Source organism: Panthera tigris, chromosome C1 (assembly GCF_018350195.1).
Source record: "Panthera tigris isolate Pti1 chromosome C1, P.tigris_Pti1_mat1.1, whole genome shotgun sequence".
NCBI classification, from domain to species: domain Eukaryota; kingdom Metazoa; phylum Chordata; class Mammalia; order Carnivora; family Felidae; genus Panthera; species Panthera tigris.
The window spans coordinates 81,130,784-81,143,829 of record NC_056667.1 but is presented as its reverse complement, the minus strand read 5'-3'; the positions used below and the strand labels follow the sequence as shown (position 1 = coordinate 81,143,829).

The 13,046-nt window shown below is 36.1% G+C and overlaps 1 long non-coding RNA gene across 2 annotated transcripts in view; it reads left to right on the top strand.

Annotated features, from left to right (window-relative positions):
- LOC122241529 overlaps positions 1 to 13,046 on the top strand; it is a 531,327-nt gene that overhangs the window by 87,253 nt on the left and 431,028 nt on the right. The window lies entirely within an intron of this gene.

Sequence of the window (13,046 nt, the reverse complement as noted above, 5' to 3'; positions counted from 1 at the left end):
ACACACACACACACACACACACACAGAACATGAGCAGGGAGGGACAGAGAGAGGGAGACACAGAATCTGAAGCAGGCTTCAGGCTCTGAGCAGTCAGCACAGAGCCCGATGCGGGGCTCAAACTTGTGAACCTCGAGATCATGACCTAAGCTGAACTTGGATGCTCAAATGACTGAGCCAGCCAGGCGCCCCCACCCCCATAATTAATCTTAATGGCTGAATGGCATACTCATTTATAGATATATTATCATTTATTTAATGCATTAGTTTTTGTTATAAAGGTAAGTTCGTTCCTATTTTTCCTATAATTATAAAAAGTTCAGCATTAAATATTTTAAAATGTACAGTTCTTCTGAGTTCTGATATTATTCTTTTCTTGCTTCATTTTATAATAGTACACTTGGGCAGGGGCTAAACTAAAGAGGTCATAAAATTATTGGGTGCCATAAACTATAATTCTCTTGAGAGTGAACAGGTAATAGTTTTTTATCAGAAGACAAGTAAGAGTTGCTTCTTGTTGATAAACAATATCCTTCTTAATTCTCGATTATTGTGGTTTCTATTCACCAGGGGAAAAAAAAAGCTGTTCTTTCCTCTTTCTATCCACTACCAGGTGCATAACTTTCTAGAAAGGATTTCACTGAATTTGCAATTACCATATATTGTGTCTAAGGGTATCTGTTTAAAAACCAGAGTGAGACTAGTTCCTGTAGGAGAAGATTCCTCCTCTTCCTAGTACTAATGAACATTTATTTAGCCTTTATCTTGATGCCAGGTACTCTGCTGAGTACTTGTAAGCATTATCTCATTCAAGTCTCTCAATAATTTATGACAATGCACTATTGATACCTCCAGTTTTCAAATAAGGAAAGTGAATCTTAAAAAGTTGATCATTCACTCAGAATCTCATAGCTAGTACATAAAGCAACGTGGGTATAAACCACAGGGATCTGACCCCAGGGCCTGAGTTTGTGACCTTTGCTCTGTTCTGCTTCTCAGTACTAATACTGTCAAACTTGCCAGAAGTTGAGAGTATTTGAAGACGTCTCTGGTAGGCAGTCGTTGTGGGAGGTCTTTACTAGTACAATAATTTAATACTTCTTTACCTTCTTACACACCACCTTTCTCAATGTGAATGTTTTGCTTCTGATATGCCTCTTTTGCCTTGTCAGTAACCGTAATTTCAAGGGTAGATTTTGTGTTCAGGAAAGATTATTCAAAGGTTGAGTTTAGTTAAAAATATATTTGAATTATTAGTTGTAAAAATTTGAAAACTTAGCTCTTCCATAATCTTGTAATTGTAAGTCTAGCAAATTTAGCAATCACTTTTATGAAGCCTTTGATTAATGTTTAGACCCATGTACAAACTAAGTTAATTAATCTTCAAACATTTTAAACTAAATTTATAAATTAAATATATGTGACTTCTTATTTAGATACTTCAAATGTGTGATTAAAAACAAACTTTCCAGAATACTTAAAATACCTCTAATGGCTCTAATAAATTAAACCTAGAAATATTGTGAACCTCAAGTTCTCTTAAATGTTTTAGTACTTACTTTATATACTTACTGTAATTACTGTATAAACTAAATTAAATTTCTACTTAAATTCACAGGCCTAAATCAATTGCTTAATTACACATTTTAAGTTGAATCACAAATTTTACCTGTTCTCTAATAAACTAAAATATCTTAAACATTATAAATACTCAAAAGTTAATCATGTTTCCTTAACACATAAATATTAACACTATGTCTTTGATTCTCTTAAATATCTCTGTAATTAATTCTAAACTTCCAAGTTAAAAAAATGCTTATCTACCAAGGAAACAATTTTATCATCCAAAGCAATTATGGGGGATAATTTCTTAGTCAAAATTGAGTATTAACAGATACGGGCTAACATATTGAATGAATCATTTCTAGTGATCTAATGGGTTATGCAGAGCCCTATTCAAAGTCGTTATGTCATGGGCATCAAAACTTAGAAACAAGTTTTTTTAAGTATATCCCCGACCTTCATCTACTCAAGGACATCTGTTAACCCACCTAAGTTGCTAAACAGCAGAACAAGTGAGAAAGTTCAGGTGACCCCTGTAAATCTATCACTACAAGAGACAGAGGGCTTAGATCATGTTATTTTTTTTCATTTTTATGTAGAGAATATCTGTGAGGCAAAGGGTAAGATTGTATATTATCATAGTAATCATAAGTAGTAAGGAGTCAAAGTGGAATTTCTTAATTTTTGTGGAAAATTCGCATATATATGGAGATACATAGATAGAATTTGTGGAATAGGGTTCATCAGATTAAAAACATAATTTTTTTTTGTGGGGGTGGTAACCCAGAGCCATGCCCTAACTACATGCTTGCCTCATGTTGTACTTTCTCATGTTTATGGTAAAAATGCAGACATTTTGGTGTATGAACCTGGGTGTATTTCTAAGGTATTATCAATATACTATCGTATTTGATGATTCTTCAGTACCATTTGGGTGTATTTTCATTGTAGAACTATTTTCTTCTTACTAGAGACCACAAATTCTAAGACTTATCTGGCTACCAACATTTTGCCACATTTTCAATGGTTTTGGAATCATTTCAGCCTAATTACTGATTTGTCTTGAGCTATGATTCATTGTAAAGCACTTAAAACCAATAGACAGCTAAAATCTGCCATTTAGTACAGAGAGGTGTCCTGGAGCTTCCTAGGAGTTAAGAACTCTTATGTGAATTTATATAGATAAACTAAATGAGGCTGTTTATGAGAAATTTGTTCTCAAAGTTAGTAAAGGCTTTAGGCAGGAACTTGGCTACTGATGGCAAATGCACAAGTAGATGTAAATGTAATTCAACCATTAAAATCTAAACCCATAGAAGCGAGGAAATTCACAGTTAAAGGAGGAAATGGGATGTGCAGAGGTTTCTCCAGCCGTGAGGCACAATGGGGTGTATTGAGGAATTGGAGGCATCCTGTAGTGTGAGACATTGAAGGCATCTCTCATGTTTCATCCCTAACTTGCAGATTATGGAGCATTTATGGATTTGACTCTTCCTTGTGAAGTGCCATCTTTTGGGAGATGGTTAGAAAGAAAAGATGCTTTATGAGTGTTTCCTTTGTTATTACCTGGAGGCTGGGGATGGAGGGATGAGGGTGGATTCATATTGCATGAGAAAATTTTGGGTTAGTAGTCTGTAACATCCATGTCCTGGCCAAATATTCCTCCAGGATTTCATGCACTCATGATCTATGTGTACAGACCTCAGTTCAGGCAAAGCTACTAGACAAACAGAGACTTAGTGTAACCCAGCACTCCCTGTTCAGCTTGGATGTACAGAGTTTGATTTCTTATCAACATGAGAGCTATTTGGAACAATGGAAAATTGTTTTCCATTTCCACTTCTCTAAACTATGGTAATATAAAATCTCTATTTGGCTTATGTGTGACTGGGTGGTTAGTATGAATAGAAAAACTAAAATATGACCTGGTAACCCCATTTGCATTATTTTGTGGTTTCAAAAAAACTTAATTTTAAGTATACTTTTTTAAACGTGTCTTTATCTTGTCATGCTTTTAAAATTACCTGGTAAATATAATATCTCATGTGAGGAGCAGAGTCATCTTAGCAATGGGCAACCTGGAAGGAAGTCTCTGTTGCCTGAAAATAGAAGAATATTAAGTGGGCACACAGAACATGTGCATGTGTCCACAAAATGTGCACATGTACATATACACACACACACACACACACACACACACACACACACACACACACACAGTGGAAGCAGTAATCAGAGAATCTGGAGAGCTCTACACTCCAGAGGAAAAAAAAATTAAATATCTTTTCTGCTTTTTTCCCTTTCTAACAAAATTTCATCATACAAGTTTGAAATGTAGAATACATTTCAGTTTGATATTAATCAGGATAAGAGAACCTGAAGTACAGGGAGAAGAATGTTTGACACCATGAACAATGATCTAGGAATGTTATTGATGTCATTTGAGTAAATGCATTTTTGGTAAGCCAAGGAGCCTACGTTGGCCACCACGATGGTATAAACAACATGTGGCTATATGCATTTAAGGTCTTAAAAATGACTCCACCCCTATCATCTACAGTAAAAGAAAAATGTTTATAATAATACATATATTGACTTCTGCTTTCTAGTCAATAACAAGATTTATTGTCCCACTCTTCAGTCAATTTTAACCTCTTTGGGTCAACAAATCTTGATATTGATCTCAACAGAAGTCAATACCTGCTTATTACTTACCTCCACATTTAGACGCCTACCAACAATTCTTATGGGCATTTCCTTGACAGGCAAAAGTGAATACTTGCTGTCTACTTTCTATACAAGATACATTTTTGTAGGCTTTGTATATATTATCACTTTTACAAGCCTAAGTTCAGATTTAGTTATAAAACTAAATGAGAAAAGAAGATAAGTTCAAATATCTGTAAGTATAAACTAGAGAACTTTAATATTCCCTTATCATTTCCTAAGTAATAAAAATCATGATCTTTATATTAATTGTTCTCCAGTCATTTCCTACATCAAAGATAATTAGACAACAATGTATTTTTTATTTACCAAAGAAAGAACACAAAAGTATTTTTAAGAGTGAAAACTATTATGATGGTATTATATAAAGGTTAAAATTCTAGCCTACTTTAAATGCTTTCAAAAGCAAGAAAAACAGACTAGTCATGCATTCCAGCAAATGTCTGCCAAGTTTTAACTTCTAAACATGGAGATATTTGAGATGTGTAACTTCCACCCTAGTCAAAGATACTCGAGGTTAGATAACTAAACAGCTTTCAGGAAAGAATTTTTGTTTGTTTGTTTGCCTGGCAACTGAAAAGAAATGAAGATCAAGGAAGCAGCCTCACCTGGACTTTTTAATGAATGTGAGACAAGTCCTACCAAAGGCAATTATTAAACCATCCCCCAAAATTGTTTGTTCCGCTTCTGGATGCAGTTCTGGTTCCATAAGACCTCTAGGTGTAAAACAGCATCATCAGCTGTCTTGCTAACCTCACCTGTTGAAATATTAAAAAGGAAAAAAAACACCAATATGTACAAACCCAGGGGCAGACAAAGCAAAATACACTCAAGGCTGTAAGGAATTAATTTTTCAAATTCAATAAATAAACCTCCATTGCATATGTATGCTAAAATGCTTAAAATTAAAATTCAGAAATACTTATCGTTTGTGCTGCCCTTGAGATACTTTACCTTCTCTAGATTGACTCAACAACATCATGAAGTCCACATTTAAAAACTGTGTCTTGCCACAGGCAAAATGACAATAAATAATAACAAAAAAGGGAAGAAAGAAAATGACAAATGGAGCCAGGTAACACAGATCACTATAACACCACCTGAAGTTTGCTGTTGCACACTTTTTCTGTTTTCCAGATAATATAATTGTAAATCAAATGTGAAGAAACTGAAAATGGAACATTAGGACTAAAAAAGAACACTGAAATACTTAAATGTATGTTAATTCAGAATATGTGTAAGCTTTCACAATAATTTAAAGCAGTTTTCTAAAAGATGTGAAAGCATGTTCTTTCAATAGTCACTACTGGCTTGTTAATCAGTTTTTGAGCTTTGTCTAAAAGAGTTAAGTTTTTAAAACCTGCCACTAATTTTACATTGTGCTTCCTGAATAAATCCATTAGCTTTCCCTATAAGTCTTAGTTTCTATTTGCCAAAATAACTTGTTCAAATTGAAAAATGCAGTAGAGAAAAAAAAAATAAAGCCCATTGTGTTATGATAACCAAACTTCTTTTGCAAATATAATTTAATCATGTTGTGGGTGTAGACACAACTGTAAAGTCATCTTGCAGGTCCAATTTTTAATTCTTTCCCCCCTCACCTCCCAGAGATTAAGGAAACAGAGTTGTGCGCCTTCAACTTTGCAAGGCTGGAAATGTGAAGACTGTGTGAATAGGACATCCATGAAATGGCTATATTCTATGATGTTTCTGCTAATTTGTAATGGATTTAGGAAAGATGGAGAAGAGAAAAGATTTCTCAAGCTCAGCACTACTGCCATTTTGGATGGATAATATTTTATTGCGGATGGGGGGGGGGGTTTCTCCTGTGTATTATAGGATTTTTAGCGGAACCCCTTGCCCCTGCCCCGCCAAGATGCTAGTGGTACCCCCTTCCCAGTTGTGACAACCAAAACTATCTCCAGATATTGCCATTTGTCTCATGGGGGATAGGATTGTCATACCAAAATAGACTATTATAGGTAAAACATCAAGATATATTGTAAAACCATCTGTTACTCTACTCCTGACAGACTGGCTCAAATTGACGGCCATTTTGGATTACTGTAGGCAAAAAGATAATTACTCAACCATTCCTGCCAAAGTTGTTTATTCTGCTCATGAATTGAGTCCTAGTTCCCTAATACCTCTAGGTGTCAGACAGAATCAACAACCTTTTATTAAGTGAAAACACAGAATGGCAGCCCTTAAAAGCCAAGTCTACAAGTCCAGATAGAGAGTAGAATCTTAGAATTTTAGAACTGGAAGGAAACTGGGAGAACATCTATGCAAACATCCTCTTTTTATAGATGGACAGTGAACCTAGCAAGGATATATGTCATGCCCAACATCACCTAGCTATTTAGTGGCAGAGTTAAGAATCCAAACCATAAACTCCAATTCCAGATTCTTTCCTCTAGACCCACTGTAGACCTGTTTGTTATGGCAGATTATGAGTTACACATGGAACTCATGGAATGGGGTTTTACCAACCCCATTTGTATATGTAAATTTAAGGGGTGGTGACAGTATCATATCGGTACAGTTTGTTTCACGTTTTTTAAGCATAAGACCTTATGGCTTTGATTATCATCTCAGGTGATAATTTGCCTGGACTTGCCTGATCCTGAGTTCAGTACTCAGCATGTTCAATATGTTGCTTTCTTTTGGAAGATGTTATGACTGTAAATAATAAAATATTATTAGATATTTTCATCTAAATATTTCTTTATCTCCTAAAACTTATCCTTTTCCCAAATCCCCCTCCAGATTTATCTAACTCTATGATATTCCTAGTTTAAAAACTCACATTTCCCTTTACTTATTTCTTTTTATTTCTTGTGTTATTTTCCAATTTCTAAATCCCGTCAATTGCTTTTCTTCCTAATATTTTGAAAAAAGTCTTTTTTTTCATATTCATTGCCATCACACTGTGGAGTATGTATGTAGGCTAATAAGCCATGCCAAATTTATTGTGCCATATTTAGTCTTTTTTTATATCTACTACCAAATCTATCTTGCATACAACCATCTGAGGATTCTGTAGTATTTTATGTCATGAATATACCAATAAATATTAATTGAACAATTCCTGGGTCAAGGCAATATTCTAGGCATAATTGCTAGGTAGAAGTGATGAGGTGGGGCATGGGGAGAAGGGGATTGTAGACAAAAAGTTTTAGATAGGGTCCTTACTTTTAGAGTTTATATTTCTCTTGAAATGCACATTGCAGTAAACTAAAAAGTTTAGTGCAAGATTGCACAGTACTTGCAAATAGGTGCATATAGAAACAACATTTTGCATTTCAAATTCCTAAGATGATACATTTTCTCAAAATTCCAGTTTAAAGATAAATCCTAATGATAGTTTGAAAAGACCTTAAAATCCATTTGTGATAATCTCAACACCGTTCTTTCCCACTTATGCTTGTTACAGCAACCAGTTCTGCAATGGCAGCAAACCTTGTATAGTAATAGCTGATGTTACCATCTGCTCTTTGCAAATTAGAAGGTCATTTATAGTACATGCTCAGACTGACCAGTGAATATGTGGCTGGGGCCATTTTGAGGGGACCCTTCTAGTTTTTCAGAAACTATTGGCCACATCAATATTTATTCAGAGCTATTTATTCACAAGCTGTTTTTTCACTTCTCCATCAGTGTCCTATCTCCTAGGTTTCCTTTGTTGTCTTCATATTAGAGATGGAACCCAGGCCCTTAAATGTAGTAGCAGGTTTGTGACACTGGTGTCCTATCAGGATTGTCTCAGTTTGTTCTGTTTTGGATAGTGATTTAGCATTCCTGTGTAATAGGTGTCCTTTTAGTTAAAGTTATACATTCTTTCTGTGTAAAAGATGGTCGTAATTGTCACTTCTGTGTACAAGACATCTTTTTTCGTGTGTGGCCTATGTCCAGTTTTTCTAGGCACACATCCTCTCTTGGCATCCATGTTGTTTATGGGAATGACCATATTATACAATATGACTTTGGCCTTGGGTGCCACAGTTGATTGACTCAATAGTTAGAATCTTATCCAAACTGGACCACTGAAACTCTTCCCTGAAATTTTGAATTTGTGAGTTATTTATTTATTAAAGCATAGCTGACACACAGTGTTACATTAGTTTTAGGTATACAGTATATTCATCAAGTCTGTATGTTATGCTGTACTTACCATAAGTGTAGCTACCATCTGTCACCATACCATGCTATTACAGTACTATTGATTATATTCCTTATGCTGGACCTTTTATCTCTATGACTTATCCATTCCATAACTGGAAAGCTGTACCTCCCACTCCTCTTCACCCATCTTGCCCATCTGACTCCCCTTTCCCCTATGGCCCCTATCAATTTGCACTCTCATAAATATTTAGAAGTCTGTTCCGGCTTTTTGTTTATTTGTTCATTTGTTTTGTTTTTTAGATTCCACATATAAGTGAAATCATATGGTATTTGCCTTTCTCTGACTTATTTTACTTAGTGAAATTTTGAATTTTAGGGTGGGAGTTTTGGCAATCTCTCTTGTAATCAAAGATGTAAAATGTAAATTAACCTGGGAGCTCCTTCAGTGGCCAGTTTTATGACCTGAATTGGAACCAACTGGTTTACACAAGGAGGAAAAGAAATGGAACGATGACTAAAAAGGTACATTGACTAGAAATAGTCTTCTATTCCCTGGTGGTTCTGGTAGTGCCTGAGCCCTGCTACATTATTGAACTTTTCGTGGCTGAGATTTTTCTTGGATTCCCTGGGATATCTCATTATGCTCCCCAGAACTCCTCCAATTTCTGTAAGCATATCAAGTTGGCTTTTTTGGTCACTTGCAATTAAAATATGTGTCATGAATACATTCTGCCTTTGCAAATCCATGAGAGGAACATGTAGTTTTGAATGGCCCAGTCTAAGAGCCATGAATGGTTAAACAGTCACACAGCTGTGTGCAAACACACATACACCCCCATACAGATCCTAAAATGTGTGTAGTCTAGACTCTATCTTATAAAATAATAAAGGCCACAGATATAATTGTTAAGAAGAGGCAAATTAGAATTTACACTATTATTATTTGGTTCGAAACTTTTATTCTTATCCATTGTCATTAAAATGTAAACCCTTGAGTCTGGTGTTCTAGATCTGCCATAAATTGCCCATAGGATACCTGTGGAAAGGACCATTCATAAAGTTCCTCCCTGCTGCTTCTCACTAAGTTCTTTTGCCATTATTTCCTGCCTACGAGGCCCTGTCCTCTTCCTCTATGCCCAATGAAACTCCTCCTTATCCTTCATGGCCACATTTAGTTCCCTTCCCTGAGTTCTTGGGCCACAGAGGGCTCTTCATTCTCTGAAATCTTGTAGCTATCATTATTTTAATCATTTTCTTAACATTTACTATTTGTGCCTTGGTTAACTATTTTAGTGGTGCTGGTTTTAATTCTTTCTGGGAGATTATAGGCAATCTCTTTGAGGGTAGAGATTGTGTCATCTTTTTTTTTTTTTTTTTAATTGCACCTTCCTCCTGCCCTGCATCTACTAAAAGTGAGCATTTGGTAGTGTGCTTTATTTGAATTTGCATATACAAGAGTAAAATATGGTATATTCCCTAAGGGAACCAATTATAAATTTTACTTAAAGGGGCATTAAAAAATTAAATTACAAAGCTCATATTAGCAGAAGATAAAAAAGTTTAACCAGCAGCTGCTACAGATACAGGGACATTCGAGTATTAATTACAGATATAAATCTGAAAGTAAGAGAGCATGTGAGTAAATTGGGAGGTATGATGGTTAAGAAGGAGAAAATAGCCAAACCTGACTTAATGTATTTCTTTTTCCTAAATCAAGGGAAGTCTGTGAATTCTCTAACCCACTAGACTGTAAGCTCCATGAGGCCAATTATCACACCCGCTCTGTTCATCACACTAAAGCCAGTTCCCTGGTTCTCTGTCTAGTGGGATTCAACCACTAGTGGGAAGGAACCACCATTACATAACCAGAATATATTTTGTAGTGAATATTTCTGCAGAGATCACGTACACTTTCTAGCATTTCCAGAATTTATACCCAGTTTCTGCAATGGCAACTAGGGACTGATTGACATTAGTAAAGTATTAGGAATACCATTGATGAAATGCATATAGTCAGGGAAGTAAAACCTCTGTGCCATGGAATCTGAATTCACAGGAATTGCAGTTAGGAAGACTGACAGCTGCCATTAACGAGGATCTCTGATAAAAAGAAGTGACCAAACCCAACTGGGAAGAGCATCAGACTAGACCAATGTAGATAAGCAGTGGACATAGAAGCTGATGTGAAGAGTGGCATAGAAAGGATTCAAATTAGAACCAGAGGGACATTCCCTAGCTTCTCTTAGTTAAGGGTTTCATTAGTATCTTAGTGAGGAATTTTTGGTGATTTTATCAGTCATATTTCTCTAGATTGCACTACAGAAACAGTGACCTTCGACTCCAAGTGGCTTGAGACCACAAAGCTTGATTGCATTTCAGGTGGGCTGCAAGTCCACTGAGGGCTTGTTACACCTGCTCCTTATTGTGGAACACAGACCCATAGAGCACCTGCTACCTGGGATCCTGCAGAATAAGGATTGCCAAATGCAGCAAACAAAAATAGAAAACACCTAGTTAAATTTGAATTTTAGATAAACAAATGATTTTTTTTTTTTTTTAGTGTAAGTGTGTCTCATGCAATATCTGGTACATATACCAAAAAAGTTATTTGTTTTTCATATAGTTCAAATTGAACTGCACGTCCTTTTTTTTTTTTTCTGGCAAAAGAGAAATGATGTGACTTTAAATTTTCTCAGAAGTGGCACTTGAAAGTGCTGCTATAAACATTGGGGTACAAGTGCCCCTATGCATCAGCACTCCTGTGTCCCTTGGGTAAATTCCTAGCAGTGCTATTTTAGGATGAGCACTGAGTGTTGTATGGAAACCAATTTGACAATAAATTTCATATTAAAAGAAAAAGTGGCACTTGACACTTCCACTTCTTTTTTTTTTATTTCTTCATTTTGAGAGAGAGAGAGACAGAGCATACAAGTGGGGAAGGGGCCAAGACAGAGGGAGAGAGAGAGAATCCCAAGCAGGCTAGGCACTACCAGTGCAGAACCTGATGTGGGGCTCGAACCCATGAACCATGATATCATGACCTGAACTGAAGTCAGGAGCCGAACACTTAACCGACTGAGCCACCCAGGTGCCCCTTGACACTTCCACTTTTACTCATTGGCCAAAAAAGATATGACTAAGTCTGACATTAATGGGTTGAGAGGTGTAATCCTCCCTTAGAGTAGGCCTAGGAAGGAGGGAGCAGCAGTATGATGATGGTACTACAGTATCCTCTATTTCAGTACTAAGTAAAGAATGGAAAGTTCATTTCGTAGTATGTGTGGGTTTGTAGTTTTCAGTGATCTTTTTTTCATCTTTGAAAAGGAGCTAAAACAGCTTCTTCAGTTAGTGTGAAGGAGAAGTAGCTGGAACAGGAAGGCCTACCTGACATTTGCTATCTCATTCTCTGACCTTTAGAGGAAAGCAGTTCTTTGCAGCTCTGCTCCTAGTAAAGGGGACCACTCGAGTTTGACAATGAGGGGTCATTTATGTTATGTTGACTGTATTAGGCCCCATTATTTTAGGGCAAGGCTCCTGATGACAGTGAATGAGCAGGGAACTGAGAATGGAAATCTGAGAGGGTGAAGGATGTTGCCAGCAAGGGCTAACATACCTCTGAAGTGTTTATGTTTGCCTGGGGCCCATAGCCTCTCCCATACCTCCTTCTTGGGGATGGCCTTCTTTCTTTATACACACAGTGCAGGCTCTTCTTTGTAACTATTTGTCCTGTTAAATGTACCCCATATTCATATTTCCTTACATTTCAAAGGACATTTTGCTGGGGGAGAGGGCAGTGGTGGATAGAGATATGGGCTGGTGATATACAGGATTTTCTTCATCTCTAAAGCCCTTCTGGTTTAGCCCAAGGTCTTACATATATTCAGAATCTTTACTGAGAATTATTTTCTAACTTTTCTTACTTTTGCCTGTCCCAGAATTCATTGTTAACTTAGTACAACATGTGGAAATTTCTCCCAGTTGATTTCCAAGGTCAATCATAACAGTTAAATCTCTGAAATAGCCTGAATATAATGAATACGTATCATCTGCATTGACTTGTTTTGCTGGGTTTTTCTTTTCAGTTAAAGGCTGTTTCTAAATATTATTTTCCTACTACATTATAATGTGCTTTATATTCAGAGTTTGCCTAAACAGGACATTTGGCTAATGAAGTGAGATAATAGGGAATTAAATGGTTTTCAGTGTGAAGGGAACAACATTATTTACAGGGTATATTGCCGATTAAGGAAAAGAAAAGACTTTTTTTCTTAAAGAAAAAAAAAGACAAGATAATAATTAAGGTCCTTAAACACACAGTCATACAGTCATTCCCAACCTGTGATATGGTGTGATCACGTGGGATTTCCTAATTTAATATCAATCACAAAATTATAGTTCTTTCATATTGAACATGCTGGTATAAAATGGGACTTACACACTGCCTGTCACAATTCCTGACAATTATCATGTACTTTTAGGTGAAAAGTATGGTTAGTTTGAAAACACATGAGACCCTAAAATCCCATAAATATGTTTTTTTCGGATGGCATTACTTCATCACAGTGCCATCAGCACTGTGAACTATATGACTTTTTTATTTTAAGCAGTGGGGATTGACAAAATAGTTTAAA